Here is a 19,921-nt window from a genome sequence, read left to right as displayed (position 1 = left end):
AACCAGGGACCTCCACCACCTAGGACAAGGGCAGCGGGCACAAGGGAGCATCACCACCTGCAAGTTTTCCTCCAAGTCTCACACCATACTGACTTGAAAATATATTGTCAATCCTTCATTACTGTAAGGGCAATGTCCTCAAACTCCCTCCCTGACAGCACCATGTGGTGCACACACCTAAACAGCAGGGGCTGCCGTGGTTCAAGAAGGCAGCTCACCACCACCTTCTCAAAGGAATTAGGGTCAAACAATAAACATTGGCCTTGAAAGTGATGCTCACATCCCGCAAATGAATTAAAAAAAGACAATCAGAATTTTCTCACATTTTGAATTCACTGAACATTATATTTTCAAAACGATCTTGATGCTGATCTGAACAATTTAATAGTTTTTACAGGTTAGCCAAACCCTCAGTTATCTGAGTTAACTTAGTTTATCATGCACATACCAATAAGTGGGTATAAATTTAGGGTTAATCCAGGAGAGTTTAGAAGAATTGTTTGTAATACAAAAGGTTATTGGAATATGCAATGCATTACCACAAGTAGCAATTGTAGGCAAGTCAATCACAATATTTAAAAGGAAATCAGATTTAAATCATCCGGGGAAAGAGTAATGAGATTACAGCAGATAGCTCCAATGCTGCACCAGAACAATAGACCAAAAGATGCTGAAATGTCTATGTTTCCATGATTAGGTTCTGATCAGTGAGGCTGCTTGTCATAATTCCACATATGATGAGATTACCTTCACACTGGTAAAATTTTCCCTCTTAGGGCATCCCTTTTCAATACAATTGCAAATGATACCGATTTCATTATACAGCATTTTTAATTTGTTCTTGACTCCACAAACCCGCTGAGAATCTATTTTCAATAATGATCCATGACCAATCCCCCACCTAAACTCTCTTGACATTGATTCCACCACTGGAGAAATTCTGTCTCACTGGCCAACACCTGCTGAACAAGTTTTCTCTGCATAGTTATCCCTTAGCCTATTGAACAATATTTAGACCAATTACTCCCCTCTCCCCGCCTCTCAGGGTGAGTAATGCCATGCAGTTCCTTCCCAGCTGAACAACATTAGCAGCATTTGAACTCCCACAGCCACAATGTACAGCAGAGCAAGTTTCCCCCAAAACTGCACCAAATCCTCTAATTGACTCCTCTGATCCAATTATCCACTTCTCTTTCCTTTAAAATGTACCTTCCTCATTTTTCTGCCCCTCCTTTCCTCAATTTCTCTGCCTCCTAAACTAGCCCTTTCTTCTTCCCCCATTCTCTATCTCCACCCCTGCCTCTCTCTGCCTCCGTCTTCACTCTTCCAATTATCTTTACTTGGCCTGAAACATCAATACCCCATGGTGTAAAGACATAGGAGATCAATTAATACAGAGGCTCATAAACTTTATGGCTAAGACACCTCGTGTCCCAAGCTTTATAAAAAAAACCCAGTATTTTCATATGCAATGTTAGTGTAGATGAAGCTAGGAACCAAGAATATTTTAGTAGGTTTTCCCCTTTCAATATTTTAATTCTACTGCTATATACTTCAGGTAGCTAATATTAAGTACACAGTGTTAAGCTGAGAGTTTGGTAAGTGAGGGAGTTTGGTGAGGGAGATGCTCCTTCCTTTTTCTACCTTTTTCAGCCTCCAGTAGTTGGCTCTTAATTTGGTACAGGGGAAGAAATTGATTGGTGAATAACTGGTAAGTTATTCTACTATTCTACAAATAGTTTTTAAAGTTACAGTATAGCAGGTCAGCTCAGCCCAGTGGAATGTACATCCTGTGGTACGTGGAAACCATGGATGTACTATGTACCCGAGACAAACACACCTGCAGGAAGTGTCACTGGCTGCAGAAGCTTGAGATCCTATGGTGTATCGGTGAGGCAGAGATCTATGTGAACAGCATGTTTAGGGAGGTGGTCAAACTGCAGGTTGGAAGCATGCAGGCAGAGAGGGAAAAGGTGACTGCCAGGCAGCCTAAGAGAAGAAGGTAGGTAGTGCAGGAGTCCCCCGAGTCTATCTTGCTTGAAATCAGTTTTCCATTTTGGATACTGGTGAGGATGATGGATCCTCAGGAGTGCAGCCAGAGCCAATTCCTTGGCACCACAGGTGGCTCAGCTACACAGGAGAGAAGGAAGAAGAGTGGAAGAACAATAGTGATAGGGGATTTGATAGTATGGGGATCAGGCAGGCATTTCTACAGCTACAAACATGACTCCCGGATGGTGTGACGCCTCCCTAGTGCTAGAGTCAAGGATGTTATGGTGCATCTGCAGGACAACCTTCTGGAGGAGGGTGAATAACCAGAGAACCTGGTCTACATTGGTACAAATGGCATCGGTAGGAAGAGGGGTGAGGTCCTGAAAGCAGATTTTAGGAAGCTAGGAAAGAAATTAAAAAGCAGGACCTCAAAAGCAGTAATCTCAGGATTACGCCCAGTGCCATGTGCGAGTGAGCATAGGAATAGGAGAACTGAGCATTTGAATACATGCCTGGAGAATTGGTGTAAGAGAGAGGGCATCAGATTTCTGAGGCATTGGGACTGGTTCTGAAGCAGGTGGAACCTGTACAAGATGGATGGGTTACACCTTAACAGAACCGGGACTAATATCCATAGGGAAAGTTGCTAGCGCTGTTGGGGAGAGTTTAACCTAGCTTGTCAAGGAGGTGGGAACCTGAGAGTTAGTTCAAATGGGAAGGAAGTAAAGCTGGTAGCAGAAAGTAGAGAAGTAGCGAGCGAAATTAGAAGGCAGGTGAAACAAAGGCGAGCATCAACTAGGCTTAGAATGCCGAATAATGGGCAAAACATTTACGGCCCCTCCCGCCAGTGGGATTTTCCTGTCCTGCCAAATGTACTTTTGAACGGCTCAACACATTTTTCGGTCCCGCCCACATCACGGCAGGACTGTAAAATTCCACCCAATGTTAAAAAGACAAAGTTAAGGGCACTCTACCTGAATGCATGCAGCATTCGCGGCAAGGTAGATGATTTAAAGGCACAAATAGAGATAGATGTGTATGATCTAATTGCCATTACGGAAACATGGCTACAGGGTGACCCAGACGGGGAACTGAATCCTCAAGGATATTCAGCATTTAGGAAGAACAGGCACAAAGGAAAATGAGGTGGTGTTGCGCTGATAATAAGGGGATGGGATACATTAGTAGGGGAGGATCTCAGATGTGGAATCTGTTTGGGTGGAACTAAGAAACAGCAAAGGGCAGAAAACATTGGTAGTTATTATAGGCATTATTGGTAGTGGTAGTGTGGGGTATGGTATTAATCAGCAGATTAGAGAAGCATGTAGTATTGATAATACTGTAATCATGGGTGACTTCAAACAGCATATAGACTGGGTAAACCTAATGAGCACTAATGCTGTGCAGGGCGAGTTTCTGGAGTGTATTAGGGATGGTTTTCTAGAGCAGTATGCTAAGGAACCAACTAGAGAGCAGGCTGTTTTAGATCTATTATTATGCAATGAGAAAAGGCTAATTACTAAGCTTGTTGTAAAAGAAAACCTTTAGGGATGAGTGACAATAATATGATAGAATTTTACAATTTTAATTTTGAAAGTGAGGTACTTCAATCTGAAGCCAGGGTATTAAATCTGAACAAAGGAAATTATGAAGGGATGAGGGGCAAATTGGATGAGGTGGACTGAGAAAATACATGAAAACATTTGACGGTACACAGGCAATGGACAGTCATTAAAGAATTATTACATAGTTTACAGCAATTATACATTCCTTCAAGGCACAAAACCCCCCAAAAAAGTCAGTTAACCGTGGCTAACAAAGGAAGTTAAGGATTGTATAAGATTAACAGAAAAGGCCTATAACATTACCAGAAATAGTAGTAAACCTGAGGATTGAGAGCATTGTAAAGGAAAAGTAAAACTGATAAAGGGAGAATAGAATATCAATGGAAACTAGCAAAAACATAAAAATGGACTGTAAAAGCTTCTACAGTTACGTAAAAAGGAAATGTTTGGCTAAGACAAATGTGGGTCCGTTACAGGCAGAGTCAGGAGAATGGGGGGTAGAGAAACGGCGGAGAAGCTAAATGATTACTTTGTATCTGTCTTCACTGAGGAAGATACGAGAAATCTCCCAGAATTAGAGATCCAAGGGACTAGGGAAACTTAGGCATTGAAGGAAATTAGTATTAGTATGAAGGTTGTATTGAATAAATTAATGGGGCTGAAGGTTAATAAGTCCTGGGACCTTATACTCTGCATCCAAGAGTGTTGAAAGAAGTAGCTGTGGTGATAGCGGATGCATTGACCATAAGATCTAGGAGCAGAAATAGGCCATTCGGCCCATCGAGTCTGCTCCACCATTCAATGAGATCATGGCTGATATGATAATCCTCAACTTCACTTTCCTGCCTTTTCCCCATAACCCTTGATTCTCTTGCTGATTAAAAATCTGTATATCTCAGCCATGAATATACTTAACAACACAGCCTTTACAGCCCTCTGCAGTAAAGAATTCCACAGATTCACAACCCTCAAAGAAATTCCTTCTCATCTGTCTTAAATGGGCAACCCCTTACTCTGAGATTATGCCCTCTGGTCCCAGACTCTCCCACAAGGGGAAACAACCTCTCAGCATCTACCCTGTCAAGCCCCCTAAGAATCTTACATGTTTCAATAAGGTCATCTCTCATTCTTCTAAACTCCAATGAGTACAGGCTCAGCCTATTCAACCTCTCCTCATAAGAAAATCCCTCCATACCTGGAATCAACATAGTTAACCTTCACTGGACTGCCTCCAATGCCAGTATACCTTTCCTTAAATAAGGGGACCAAAACAGTTTATAGTATTCTAGGTGTGGTCTAACCAGTGCCTTGTATAGTTTTAGCAAGACTTCCCTATTTTTACACTCCCATTCCCTTTGAAATAAAAGGTCAACATTTCTTCTGAAGAAGTCATACAGACTCAAAACATTTACTCTATCTTTCTCTCCACAGCTGCTGTCGCACCTGCTGAGTTTTTCCAGCAGTTTTTGTTTTTGTTTCAGATTTCCAGCGTCTGCAGTATTTTGCTTTTATCAGCATTTCATTCGTCTTCCTTATTACCTGCTGAACCTGTATGCCAGCTTTTTGTGATTCATGCATGAGGACCCCCAAATCCCATTGTGCTGCAGTTTTCTGCAGTCTTTCTCTATTTAAATAATATTCAGCTCCTCTATTCTTCCTGCCAAATTGGCATAACCTCACATTTTCCCGTATCATATTCCATCTGCCAAGTTTTTGCCCACTTACTTAACCTGTCTATATTTATCTGTAGACTCTGTATCACCCTCACCACTTGCCTTCACACCTATTTTTGTGTCATCCACAAACTTGGCTACAGAACATTCACTTCCCTCATCCAAATCATTAATATATATTGTAAATAACTGTGGACCCAGCCACTAGTTACAGGCTGCCATCCTGAAAATGCCCCCATTACCCCAACTCTCTGTCTTCTATTAGTTAGCCAATCCTCTATCCATGCTAGTATACTACTCCCAGCACCTTGGGCTCTTTTCTTATTAAGTAGCCTTATGTACGGTACCTTATCGAACACCTTTTAGAAATCCAAATATATTATATCTACTGGTTCCCCTTTATCTATCCTGCTTGCTACCTCAAACGATTCTAATAAATTTGTCAGGCATGATTTCCCCTTCATTAAGCCATGCTGACTCTGCTTGATTATATTATGCATTTCTAAATGCTCTGCTGTTATATCTGTTATAATAGACTTTAACATTTTCCCAACTACGGATGTTTAGCTAACCGGCCTATAGTTACCTGTTTTTTGTCTCCCTCCTTTTTTGAATAAGGGTGTTATTTTGGCAGTTTTCCAATCCAGAATCTAAGGATTCTTGGAAGATTACTACCAATATATCCACTATCTCTGTAGCTACCTCCTTTAATATCCTAGGGTGTAACCCATCAGGTCCAGGGGACATATCAGCCTTTAGCCCCATTAGTTTCCCTAGTACTTTTTCCTCTAGTGATAGTTATTGTATTTATTTCCTTCCTCACTGGAGTATATTTTTGTTCTGAGTCATAAACTAAGTCATGAACTATTTAAGAAGGAAGGGAGAGAAAACAAGGCACTACAGACCTGTTAGCCTTACATCAGTAGTAGAGAAAATGCTGGAATCTGTTATAAAGGATATGATAAATGGACACTTGGATAATAATGGCCCGATTGGGCACAGCCAACATGGATTTATGAATGGGAAATCATGTTTGACAAACTTTTTGGAGTTTTTTGAAGACATTACTAACAGAATTGACAAGGGGGAGTCAGTGGACCTAGTGTACTTGACTTTTCAGAAAGTCTTTGATGAAGTCTTCCACAGGAGGTTGGTTAGCAAAATTAAAGCACATGGGATAGGAGGTAATGTACTGACATGAATTAAGGATCGGTTAACAGGGAGAAAACAGAGAGTAGGAATAAATAGGTCATTCTTGCATTGGCAGGCTATGACTAATGGGGTACCGCAAAGATCAGTACTTGGGGGCCCAGATGTTGACAATATATGTCAATGATTTGGATGTGGGGACCAAATGTAATATTTCCAAGTTCATGGATGACACAAAGCGAGTTGGGAATGTGTGTTATGAGAAGAAGCAAAGCAGCTTCAAGAGGATTTAGACAGACTTAGTGAGTGGGCAAGAACATGGCAGATGGAATATGGGGCTGAATTTTATGTTGATCAGGTGGGCCTGCGCCCAACCCAATCGGGTGTGAAATCGCATGAGATGAAATTGGGCGAGCATCCTGACATCATTGCGCACTCACGTGATATTTCACTCAGCGGGCGCACGTAAAAGTCAGAAGCGCTCCCGCCAACAACTAAAAGGGCAATTAAACCCATTAACGGCACCATTGTCTGCTATTTTTCATTGCCTGTCCAACCTTACGATTGGCGGATGGACAAATCAGCCAGGCAGCCTTTACATTTTTCATCAAACTTCATCCAAGGGTGGAATGAGGTTTCCGTAATGAAATGGAGTAAAAGTAAAAATCTGTGGGCAGCTTTTTTATCATCTATATTTTCAGGTGCCTGATTGTGATGCTCAGAGATTTATTTTCTGCTTTTTAAAACTTTATTGGAACATTTTCAGGTCTGCAGCTCCCTGAGGCAGCTCTCTGCCTTCAGGGAGCTTTCTCTCAGTGCTCGCCCACACCCGTGTTTATGTCATTGCCCGCCCTCCTCCTGCCCCCACCCCGGCAGCACTGAGCTTTTCAGCACAAGCTTCATGCTGGCTGGCTGTTAATTGACGTGAAATCGCGGTGGGGGGGCCGATCGCGATTGGCAGTCCATTTCCCAGCTGATCGCGGGCCTGCCGATCACACCTGCCTGCCGAGCTAAAAATTCAGGCCATAATGTGGAAAAATGTGAGGTTATCCACTTTGGCAGGAGGAATGGATGTACAGAGTATATCTTAAATAGTGAGAAATTAAAGTGTAGATGTACAAAGGGATCTGGGTGTCCTTGTCCATAAGTGCTAACATGCAGGTGCAACAAGCAATTAGGAAGGCTAACGGTATGCTAACCTTCATTACAAGAGGATTTGAGTAGTGAAGTCTTGCTTCAATTGTATAGAACGTTGGTTAGACCACACCTGGGGTACTGTGTGCTGTTTTGGTATCCTCACCTTAGGAAGGATATTATTGCCATAGAGGGAGTGCAATGAAGGTTCACCAGACTTGGTCCCAGGATGGCAGGACTGTCCTATGAAGAGAGATTGGGGAAATTGGGCCTGAATTCTCTAGAGTTTTGAAGAACAAGAGATGGTCGCATTGAAACGTACAAAATACTTAAAGGGCTAGACAGGGTAGATGCAGGTAAGGTGTTTTCCCTGGTTGGAAAATGGACAACCAGGCAACACAATTTCAAAATAAGGGGGAAGTCACTTAGGACCGAGATGAGGGGGATTTTTTTTTTACTCAAAGGGTTGTGAATCTTTGGAATTATCTACCCCAGCGGGTAGCGGAAGTTCAGCCATTGAGTAAGTTTAAAGTAGAGATTGACAGATTTCTAAATACCAATGACATAAAAGGATATGGAGATAATGTAGGAAAAGACATTGAAGTGGATGATTAGCCACGACCATATTGAATGATAGAGCAGGCTCAATGGGCTGAATGGCCTATTCCTGCTCCTATGTTCCTAAGTCCAATTACGTCTTTAGACTTCAAAGAATTTTGCTGCAATTCTAGCTAATTAATGCCAATAAAGCAGGAGAGAATCTGAGAAATTTCTCGACTACTATATTCACCATCATCCTTGTGCCCTAATTTACCTCACTTCCAGCGATAACCTCATGGGGAAGTTCAAGAATCTCTGAAAATATATTTGACAAATATTTAAGATTCTGCTCAGAATATTCAACAATATTGAAAGAGAGAAACTAACCATCTCCCCTTTCACATTCAATGGCATTACTGTTGCTGAATCCTCCACTATCAACATCCCGGGGGTTACCATTAACAGAACCTGAACTACACCAGCTATATAAATACTGTGACTACAAGAGCAGGTCAGAGGCTGGGAATGCTGAGGCAAGTAACTCACCTTCTGACTCCTCAAAGCCTGTCCACATGACTCAAGTTAAGAGTGTGATGGAATATTCTCCACTGACCTGGATGACTGCAGCTCCAACAACATTCAAAAAAAATTGACACCATTCAGGACAAAGCAACCAGTTTGTTTGGCACCCATCCACCACTTTAAACATTCATTCCCTCCACCACCAATACACAGTGGCAGCAGAGTGTACCATGTAAAAGATGCACTACAACAGCTGATCACGGCTCGTTAAACCGTTCAAACCTGCAACCTCTTCCACCGTGAAGGACAAGGGTAGGAGACGCATTGGAACCTGCAAGTTCCCTTCCAAGGGGAACCATCCTGACTTGGAAATATATCACCATTCCTTCACTGCTGCTGGGTCAAAATCCTGGAACTCCCTTCCTAACAGCACTGTGGATGTACCTACAGCACATGGGCTACAGCAGGTCAAGATGGCAGCTCACTGCCACCTTCTCAAGGGCAATTAGGGTGGGCCTAGCCAGTGATGCCCACACCCCGTGAAAGAATAAATTTTTAAAAATTAGTAACAGAGTAACATTATTTTTAATAGATCCGATCAAACGTCTCAAATTAATGATAATAAAGGTGCGTTTTTCATACAGGCATTCTAAAAATATCACCATTTATGATCTGGAATTTGTTCAAACAATCCATTCCCTATTCCATTTTCTACCATGCATATCTTTTTGAAATTAATATTTCAAACTCACGATTTCTCATTTTTTTAGCTGAAAGACAAAGGACATTCACCTTCTGTTACTTAGTGCATGAAACCTTCTTGGATTTCACATGAGATTTCTCGCTTTCCGTTCACTGCACTACACATTCAGTAAAACCGTTCTCAACATTAAGTATTGGATTAGTTCAAATTCCTACATCCTAACATCAGCAAAACTTAAGACATTCTTGTACCTTTGCCAGTGCCTGCGTGATGCCAACTCTGAATCCATCAACCTTCCTAACCAACTGCTTGAATTCAATGACGCACAACTTTAGCATTCAGCTGAAAGCTTTACATCCAGCAAGACTGCCTTATTGCATCCCCAAAATATTAGCCACTGAGATCCCTACCACATTCTGTCTGTCTTGGTACCTTCTCCAAGTGGACCATATGCTATCAATAATTGAACTTCATCCCACCATGGCCTCTTCTTAACATCCAATCTTTTAAACTTTGGGAAATTTTTGAACTGCCTTTCCCTAATCTTCAGTTTTATAACTACGAAAGTTCTCATCTAATTCTTGTCAAGTATATTTATTCCAAATTCCCTGTGGTGATTGACATGCATAAAGAAACAACAGCTATCATGGTCAACCAGCCTGCCAATTTGCCCTCTGAAATCATAATAAAGAATAAACCTGTTTTGTGACAACATATTGGTAACTCCTCAGGCCCATTAATTCTTTATTCTATTAATCTATTCTATTTGTTTAAATTTTTCGTCCTTCTTTAGCCATGTTCTCCTCTTTTCTTCCAATCTCTTCATCCAATTATGCTACTTATCACCTCTCTTCTCTTATCAAATTCACTCCCCCGATCTCCAGTCAAACCGATCACTATCCTGCAGCCTTCCTTCTCTCTTGCCACCATCCCAGCTCTGATTCCCCTCGAATTCTTTCGCATCTTGGCATTCTCTGATTGGTCCATTATAACATTACTGAGTCTCATTGGATTGGAAGATAGCAAATGTAACTCCGTTATTCAAAAAAGGAGGGAGATAGAAAACAGGAAACCTCAGCCAGTTAACTTAACACCTGTCATAGGGAAAATAATAGAAGCTATTATTAAAGAAGCTATAGCAGGGCACTTGGATAAGTTCAAGATAATCAGGCAGAATCAACATGGTTTTATGAAAGGGGAATCATGTTTAACCAACTTATTGGAGTTCTTTGAGGAAGTAACATGTGCTGTGGATAAAGGTGGATGTACTGTACTTAGATTTCCAGAAGGCATTTGATAAAGTGCCACATAAAAAGTTATTGCGGAAAATAAAAGCTCGTGATATAGTGGGGGGGGGGGGGGGGGGGGGGGGGTAACATATTGGCATGAATAGAAGATTGGCTGGCTAACAGGAGGCAAAGAGTAGGCATAAATGGGTCTTTTTCAGGTTGGCAAGATATAACGTGGTGTGCCACAGGGGTCAGTGTTGGGACCTCAACTGTTACCACTATACAAATGACGTCGATGAAGGGATGGATGGGATGGTTGCCAAATTTGCCGAATGCACAAAGATAGGAAAGTAAATTATGAAGAGGACAAAAGAAGGCTACAAAAATATATAGAGAGGTTAAGTGAGCAGGCAAAGTTCTGGCAAATGGGGTATAATGTGGGAAAATGTGAAACTGTCCATTTTGGTAGGAAGAATAAAAGAGAAGCATATTATCCAAATGGTGACAGATTGCAGAACTCTGAGATGCAGAGAGATCTGAGTGTCTTAATGCCAGAATCGCAAAAGGCTAGTATGCAGGTACAGTAAGTAATTAGGAAAGCTAATAGAATGTTATCATTTATTGTGAGGGGAATTGAATACAAAAGTAGGGAGGTTATGCTTCAGTTACACAGCGTGCTAGTGAGGCCACATTTGGAGTGCTGTGTACAGTATTGGTCACCTTATTTAAGGAAGGATGTAAATGCATTGGAAGCAGTTCAGAGAAGGTTTCCCAAACTAATACCTGAAATGGGCAGGTTGTCTTATGAGGAAAGGCTGGACAGGTTAGACTTGTATCCGCTGGAGTTTAGAAGACTAGGAGGTGACTTGATTGAAACTTATAAGATCCTGATGGGTCTTGACAGGGTGGATGTGCAATGGATGTTTCCTCTTGTGGGACAATCTAGAACTAGGGGTCACTGTTTAAAAATGTGTTGCCCATTTAAAACAGAGACGAGGCAAAACATTTTCTCTCAGAGGGTCATGAGTCTTTGAAACTCTACCTGAAAAGGTGGCAGGAGCAGTCTGAATATTTTTAAGGCAGAGGTGGATAGATTCTTGCTAAGCAAGGGGGTGATAGGTTATCAGGGATAGGTGGGATGCAGATTTGAGGTTACTATCAGATCAGCCATGATCTTATTAAATGGCAGAGCAGGCTCGAGGAGCCGAATAGCCTACTCTTGCTCCTTGTTTGTATGTCCTTAATAGTTGGTTGCTTGTCATGAAGATTAATGTTTATAATATTGTTGGAAATTATTTTAAAAAAAATAAAGGTTTAGTCTGTGGGTTAGACTTAATTCCATTAGTCTGGGTGCTTTGATGTATACTAGTTTTGAGACGTAACCAGAGTAAGGTAGAGTGCATTTTGTTGAATAGAGCATTCAAGAAGGGCACCTAGCTAGCAGAGACCAAGCAAAGTTTATATTACTAATAAAATTGGTACTATCAAAGGGGCTGGTGATACAATGAGAATTCACACTCAAAGAGAAGTGCTGGGTATAACAGACAGCAGTTTTGTGTGTGCGGAGCAGAGGCATGTAACATCAAAGCAGCTGTAAACCTACAACTGTCTGCAAAGGGAAAGGAACTTCATTTTGAATTTGTAAGGTGAAAATGCTTTGCCTGGTGTCTGCTTAAAGTCTATGGGTTACTGTTGCCTTAATGGAGATTAGTTTGGAAGTTTGTTAAAAGTTATGATAGTAGTAATTTGTAGCCATGTATAAATTAATAAATGTCTCATGTAGTTTGATAGAAAAACCTTTCGGGAATTGGTGGTTTTATAACTGAATTCAGAGTTGCATCTCAAACATACCAAATGAAAATGACAGTTGTTTAAAGTTTCCCTCTGGGATTTTTAAATATCTCAGCTTTACCAAATGCTGGGTCATAACATGCTAAGAGAAGCAAAGGAGGAAAAAGTTAAAATCTGAACTGGATACATCTAAATGATTTAGACTTAAATGTGGGGAACATGATTAAGAAACTTTCACATGAATCAAAATTAGCTATGTGGTTGGGAGCGAGGAAGAAACTCTCCACTGCTGAAAGATATCAATGGACTGGTCAGGTGGTTCAGAAAAGTGGTAAATGGAATTCAATACAGAGAAATTTGAAGTTATGCATTTGGGGAGAGCAAACAAGGCAAGGGAATACACAATAAACGATACTGAAGAATTTTACCTATGAGGAAAGATTGGATAGGTTGGGAACATTTTCTTTTTAAAACAGGAAGCTGAGGGGAGATTTAACTGAGGTGTATAAAATTATGAGGGGCCTACATTGAATGGCTAGGATCCTCACCCTTCTTTATCAGAAAGGTCAATAATTAGAGGACATAGATTTAAAGTAGTTGGTCGAAGGATTAGAGGGGAGTTGAGGAGAATTTTATTCACCCAGAGGGTAGTGGGAGTCTGAAGTTCACTGCTTGAAAGGTTGGTAGAGGCAGAAATCCTCATCACACTTAGATAAAAATTGGATATGCATTTGAAGTGCCATAACCATAAGGTTATTGACCAAGAAAATGGGATTAGGCCGGATAGTTCTTTTTATCTGGCACAGACACAGCCAAATGGCCCCCTTCTGTGTCATAACATTCTATGATTCTTTGATTCAATATCTCCAAATGCCACGTTGCTTCCTCTTGCTGACTATCATGCCCAATGCATGTGCCAGGAGCTAATCTGACCAATTTCCTTCCCATTTTACTAACCTCACATTCTACTGTCCCTCAGGGGTCTGCTGGCAGATTAACAATCTCCAGGTTTCCCTGCAGAAGGTCTCCACCCTCAAAAACAATATCATGATTTCTTGAGTCACCCAAGGACCCATTTTTGGTCCCTTCCACTTCATCACCTACATACTGCTCCTTGATGACATCATTCAAAGCTATGCAGGCAACTTCCATACATCTGTTGATGGCCTTCAGCTTTACCTCTCTAGCACCTATCCAGACCTTTCTGCTGCCATATTGTTGTCCAACATAGAGCCAAAGCTAAAGCATATGAAGACCCACTGTCTTTCGACCTCTACCACTGATTATACCCCGGCCAATATGCCAAGTCAAAGCAAACTCTTCTTAACTTCAGCAGCCCTAGTTGAAATGCAAGGGTCTGGTTCACATGCCACAAAGAATGCCACCTCCATCTCCGTAATTTTACCCACCTCTGTCCTTAACTCATCCCATCCACCAATGAAACAGTCAGTAATGCTTCTGTTACCTCCCATCTTGAATAGGCTAATGCTCTCCTGACCAAGATTTTTGTACATCTGTCCCTCTCTTCATTCCACCACTGATGGCCATGCCTTCAGTCACCTAGGTCCTAATGTCTGGAATGCCCTGCATGAAATTTGCTATCCTCTTTTAAGATCCTTCCTAAATTGCATTTCCATAAGCTAGCCATTAGACACCAACATTTAATTCCTCATTTTTTGACTAAGTGCCATTTCACCTATTTCACTGTGAGACACCTTGGGGCATTTTAACACATTAAAAGGTGCTTTATAAACACAAGGTATTGTTTTTTCCTGCTAACGTCTTTTCCTATGTCTTCCACTACCCCAAGCGATGATTTCTTAAATGTTCTCTTCACTGGCTTTCACAAACTTAACTAAGTCCTGAGCTCCACAACTCTTGTCCTTTCCCACCCAAAGGGTGGAAGTTAATGCCTTCCCGAGGCATGTTTGGAAGCGGAAGGGCATTTAATCTGGTGGAAGGTGGGGAACCTGCTGCCTTCCCACCTCTGCCCTGATTAAGTCTGTGGCGGGAAGGCTTGTGGAAGGCCTTCCCACCTGCTGACAATTGAGGCCCTTGTGGGTAATTAATGCCCACTTAAAGGCCTCATCCCATCACTACAGGATGGGGGAATCGCGGGCTTGGCCTAAATAGCCAAGTGGTTATGGTACTGGGTTTGTAACCCCAAGATCAAGAGTTCAAATCTCACAATGGCAAACTATGAAACAATGTAACTTCATCTGAAATAGATGGGGGAATCGCAATCTGGGAAGCCAGAAGTGGGCTGATGGGGTAGGGGCCATCATTCAAAGGTACTCAGTGCCTAACTGAAAAACCTGGCATTGGGTAGGTGGAGGGCAGCCACTGAGAGCCACCCTCTTGCCCTTGCCTCCAACTCCCCTCCCCTCCTCCCCATTCTGCCCTCACTGACCTTTGGCCTGGGTCCCACAACGATCCCACTCCTTTGGTGGGTGAATTTCTGGCAGCTGCCACTGTTCCCGCTGGCCATGCCTGCAATGCACAGCTGCCGGCTCTAATTGGCCCACAGCTCTCGGAGTGGGGGCTGGTGGTCGGACTTCTTCCCTCGGGGCCTTTGATCCCGGGAAAGGCCCGTGCGGTCACATAGTTCAGCAAGCCTTCACAAAAGGAGGCAACACAGGGCCTTGCACACCTATTATTCCTGTCTTCAATGGACTCCAGCAAATTGATTTTGGAATTTTCCCTGTTTTCTAGTCCCTCCATAGACTGGACCACATTGTGTGCAAGTGTTCTTCAGTTCTACAGCCAACCTAGACTCGATTATTGCTTGATTCCCTCTCTCCATTTCATCAACAGAGGCCAATATTTCAACTATTATATCTATGGAATTCTCTTCAAATTCCACTTTGTTTTGCTATATTTGAGAGATACCTAAAAACACATCACTTCAACCAAGCCTTCAATTCCCCTAACTTTCCAACATTCCTTCACTTCCTGTTTGGTGTCTACCTCTCCAACTGGTAAAGTCCACTGAAATAGTTAATTTCATAAGCTGCTGTTGTTGCTGCTGAGCTTCTCCCTTCCCAAACTTATCACCTAGCAATGAGTTATCCATTTCACCTATTAAAGATAATCCAAACTAATTCACGCAAATTAAAGATATTTCTGACACGTATATACATCAGATATTAACTCCAACTGCAATATGAGTTGGGAAGAACCACAGGGTGTTTTTGCCTTAACTTTGCAAACCCCATGCAGGCTCCATTGTTTGGTGGGGGGGGGGGGGGGGGTCCCTCGTTCAAAAACGTCATCCCAATACACTTTATGTGCATTGACTTTACAAACAGTTAACAAGATCTAGCAAAAATTCTTGTCATACAAGTGTTGAAGACTTCATGCATTTTTATTTATTTTAAATGGCAACTCCAAGACAGACAAGTGCTATGAACACTCATCTTTTGATGAGAGGGTTTGTCATTGATGGTCCCAAGGTATGTCCCTCCTTGAAGCTATCAAGCCACAGTTGAGGTTAAATTTGGTTATTTATTAGCCAGGCCACTAGATTTGAAAAGCACCCCATTATGGCATATGGTGGGGAATGTGGGAATAAAGCAGGAATTGAAACTGAATACCACCTCCAGCTAAAACCAGTCAGCATTGAAGAGGAAGGAAAACAGGGATGGGGGGAAAATCACAGAGCAGGCTGCTAATCAATGCTGTTAACCTTGCCTAAGTGGGCAGCATGGTGGTCACCAGTTGTTAGAACATATTTTTTCAAACCATAATGCATTTTTGTATCTAACATTTCACCTCATCCACCTAAACCTGATATGCTGAACAATTCACCAGAAGATAATGATATTTTAGTATTTTTATCTAATTACAGTGGAAGCCAAGTCCTTTGACCGCTAACCACAGCCCCACTATATTCTTCTTAATACGTTCATCCTTTGTTTTTACTCCTTTTCCACCATTAATTAAACTCACTGTAATACAGTCACCAACTTGTAAACCTTTAAGAGATTCTAATCTTCTCAATTTCCCAGCCTTTTGGTGTTGGCCACACAAGGTTCTCTCAATGTCTTGAAGCAGCAAAATAAAATCAATCTTGGCTAATAAGTCAGAAGTCTGTCATTTTCCCTTTTTCACAATAGATTGGCTGAAGCTCACTTTCTTCGTGGTGTTACTTAAAGCTCACATCTGTTTCTAGCTACACAGACTTCAAATTCCCAAGATGCTTGTGGCTTGATGCCATTAAGGAATTAAATCTCACAACACAAACTGAGATGTAGAACGATTGGGCTATTCAAGAAAAGGAAATAATGAAGTATAAACCAATATATGTGCTGCATTTTAGTTTCCAATAATGCACAGTACAAGATTCCATTCCTATGGTGTATTTAACATTTGCTACTGTCGCTATATATATGCGCTAATGAAGACTTAAAACATATTGTTATAAGTTTTATGAGTTCAGAACTAAATGGTTAAAATTTGTAGTTTGCTGGGTTTTCAAACTTTTCTGCTTTAGTGGACTCTGGAGTAAATACACTAAAGGCCTATTTATATGGGAATTATATGTGCAGGTGTTTTATCTTTTCCTGAGAGGGCTACAGCAGTTAGGCCATACACATGAGACCAGCATGCATGACCCTTGTTTGTTCATAAGTAAAATTGCAATCCTATTTATTTTCCTATTTAAAGAGCTTCCCACCTGGAGTGCCAAGTGTCTATTTAAAAGCTTGTCTGAAATTTGAAGCAGGCGGGAAAATAGGCATCCAAGTTATCCATCAGATTTTCATCTGCCAGTTGCCCATTCTTTGTTACCAACTGGTACCAATAGTTGAAAATCCTGCCCACAACCAATCTGTTTTGTTAAGGTCAGAGAGTGAAAAATTGAGTTGGTGACCTTCGTATGAAGGCTAGCAGCCAAAAAGCAGGCAGCCTCTGCTTTCAGTAGTAACAGTTGTGTTACCAGGAGTATCATGCCTTGATGTTCCCTGAAGCAGTGCCACCTCACTTAATTTATCATTTTGTTGCTAAAGTCAGGGCTGTCATTGACAGCAGCATGATAAAGTAAATGGGGGATTAGTGGGTAATGGAAAACATCACTGAGATTATAGTTTATGTTTAGTAATATCTTTAATTGTGTGTGAAATTTTAGAAGCACATAAAATCTGTTCTTTAATAAAAGCAATACACTACATTTTTAGAAATCTGAAATAAAAACAAAAAGTGCTGGGAAAACTCAGCAGATCTGGCAACACCTGTGGAGAGAGAAACAGCGTTAACACTTCGAGTCCAATATGACTTCTTCGGAACTGAGATGTATTATTTATTTGTCCATATACAGTATGGTGGTGGGCCAATACTCAAAATGATGGGATATAGATTTGTACCCACAAACTCTGCTGAGTCACCAGTCTTAATGGAATTGCTAATTATACTTCCCTATTGACAGGGAAAAAACAAAATGGCAGAAGCAGTATTATTGTTCTCTTTTCTTCAAATCTTCTAATATCTGGTTCAGATATTGTTGGAAGCTTAGAGGTGGTAACTCATTTGATCAGTCACAGCTGATATATGATCTGCAAGGCCATGGAGTGAGAGCCAATTTATTAAAAAACTCAAATGCTATGGACTAGATATTGAGAGATAGCATAATAAAATTATCTGGTAAAAACCTGTAGAGGAGTCAAAAACAGAACTATATTAATGAAGCATAGTCTCATTAATTAACTTAAGCACAGAACTGAAGTATGACACTCTTGGGTCTGACAGAACCATATGTTTATGAATCCCTGAGTTATTCACTATAATTAGAAATGTATGCTGTAGAACATATTTTATTCAATGGGCCCAAATACAGTGTTATCATATTGGGGATGGAGGTGCCAATGTAATTTATTGCACAATGTCAGTGTAACCTGACAGTGTAGTTGATATGATGCAGGATTGAGATTTCTCTCTCACACAAGGCAACATAAATGTCTCCCGACAGGAGGAGCTAGATGAACGTAAAGTGGTCTTTCTGCAACCCTAACTGATGTTCCTTATGACATTGATTTCTGTAGGAATACACGTTTTTTTTTTAATCCCTGATCTTAATATTATCTCTTGTTTAAGGGATATTAGAGGTTTAAACTAAAAGAATCCATGCCAACACTTTTTGGAAAGGTGAATTGTTTCGTATTTTTCCTGTTCCCTATTTTGGTTTTTGCAATATTCCTCATTTATCAGTTCTACATTTATTTTAAATTAACGATCAGCCACGGGTGTGCTCTCTAGTCATTTTCCCTCCTTTACATGGAAATCTCAAGTATGCTGAGAGTTAATTCAGGAACTGCATATAGAGAGAACTTGAAAGCCTGTATAAATGCTGGCCTTGCCAGCAACACTCATATCTTTTGAATGAATAAAAAAAATCCACCTCTTACCATTGGCATGGAGTGTTGGTGTATCAACATTTTGTTTCACTTGTTAATGTTTAATCTGGGTATGCATCAATTGTTCCTCAACTTTGTTTGAATAATCCAATTAATGCAAAGATATCCTATTAAAAAAGAGCATTGAGCCATAGTGTAACATTGCTGGGACAGAATCAATAATGCCTAGACATTAAAGAAAGAACAAACTTGCATTTAAAAACATCTTTTACGTCCTCAGGATATCCCAAAGGCCTTCCCAATGAATAAATTACTTTTGAAGTTCTAGCTCATTTCTTATGTTTGCAAACAAAGCTATCAACTTGCCAACAGCAAGGTTCCACAAACAGCAGTGAGATAAATAAATAACCGGTTAATCTGCTTTTGTTGGTATTGGTTGAGGGGGGAGTGCCAACAAGAAAACTGGACAAACTCCCTTACTCTTCTTTGAACAATGCCATTGGGTATTTTAGATTCATCGGAACAGGAAGCAATGTAGCTTTAATTTAACAAAAGAGGAAAACAGCCACAACCAAAAGTTCAGCACAACCTCAGTATTCATTGAAGTTTTACCCTAGATTATGTACTCAAGTCCTAAGCAGAAAAAATAAAACTGTTTATTACAGATGGAGTTGCTTCTGGATCTCAACCAAAACCACCATATTTGGCTCAGCTCATTTAGTTCAACTTGTGTACTGCCAGTACCTGCAGTCTGACTTTGTTGCCAAGATAATGAAGCATTCTTTGCAGATGCAATAGGATTACTCCCACCTTCTGTCACTAGGGTAAAAAATACCTGAATCACTTTAATTGAGGATGTGCTACTTAGGAATTATATTCAACCTGACTTCCAAAAATAAAAATGACACAATTCACTGGAACACAAAAAAAAAATCACAAAACAGCTTCCATATGGCTCCATAATCCTTCAACCAATAACAGTAAAAACAAAGATTAACTTGTCATTCATTAAGCTGCTATTTGAGTGTCCATGAATGCGTAGGAGTTTCTTTTAACTTACCTTTCACTTCAGTGTGGTTGGTTCAACAAAATCCACCAAAAGAGAACCATATAATTAAAGTAATTAACTAAAATACAAAAACTATCCCTATTAATGTTTTAGAAAACTAGGAATCTCTGTTTTACCTTTACTATATTAGAGACTTGTAGCTTTTTAAACTTACCATTCACATGGGGAGGACCATTTACTTTGTCATAAAAAAAGTCAAGCAAAGTA

General features: G+C 40.7%; 1 protein-coding gene across 1 annotated transcript in view; it reads right to left on the bottom strand.

Annotated features, from left to right (window-relative positions):
• The window catches only part of greb1l (GREB1 like retinoic acid receptor coactivator), a 237,229-nt gene extending 218,446 nt beyond the window's left edge, over nucleotides 1–18,783 (bottom strand). Inside the window, exon 1 of the mRNA XM_041188959.1 lies at nucleotides 18,697–18,783. The gene's annotated coding sequence lies outside the window, so the exon portion shown is untranslated. The remainder of the gene's footprint in view (nucleotides 1–18,696) is intronic.
• Between the last annotated feature and the right edge of the window lie 1,138 nt (nucleotides 18,784–19,921).

Source organism: Carcharodon carcharias, chromosome 6 (genome assembly GCF_017639515.1).
Source record: "Carcharodon carcharias isolate sCarCar2 chromosome 6, sCarCar2.pri, whole genome shotgun sequence".
Classification (NCBI taxonomy): domain Eukaryota; kingdom Metazoa; phylum Chordata; class Chondrichthyes; order Lamniformes; family Lamnidae; genus Carcharodon; species Carcharodon carcharias.
Note: the sequence above shows the minus strand (reverse complement) of the source record. Positions and strands in the feature narration are given on the sequence as shown.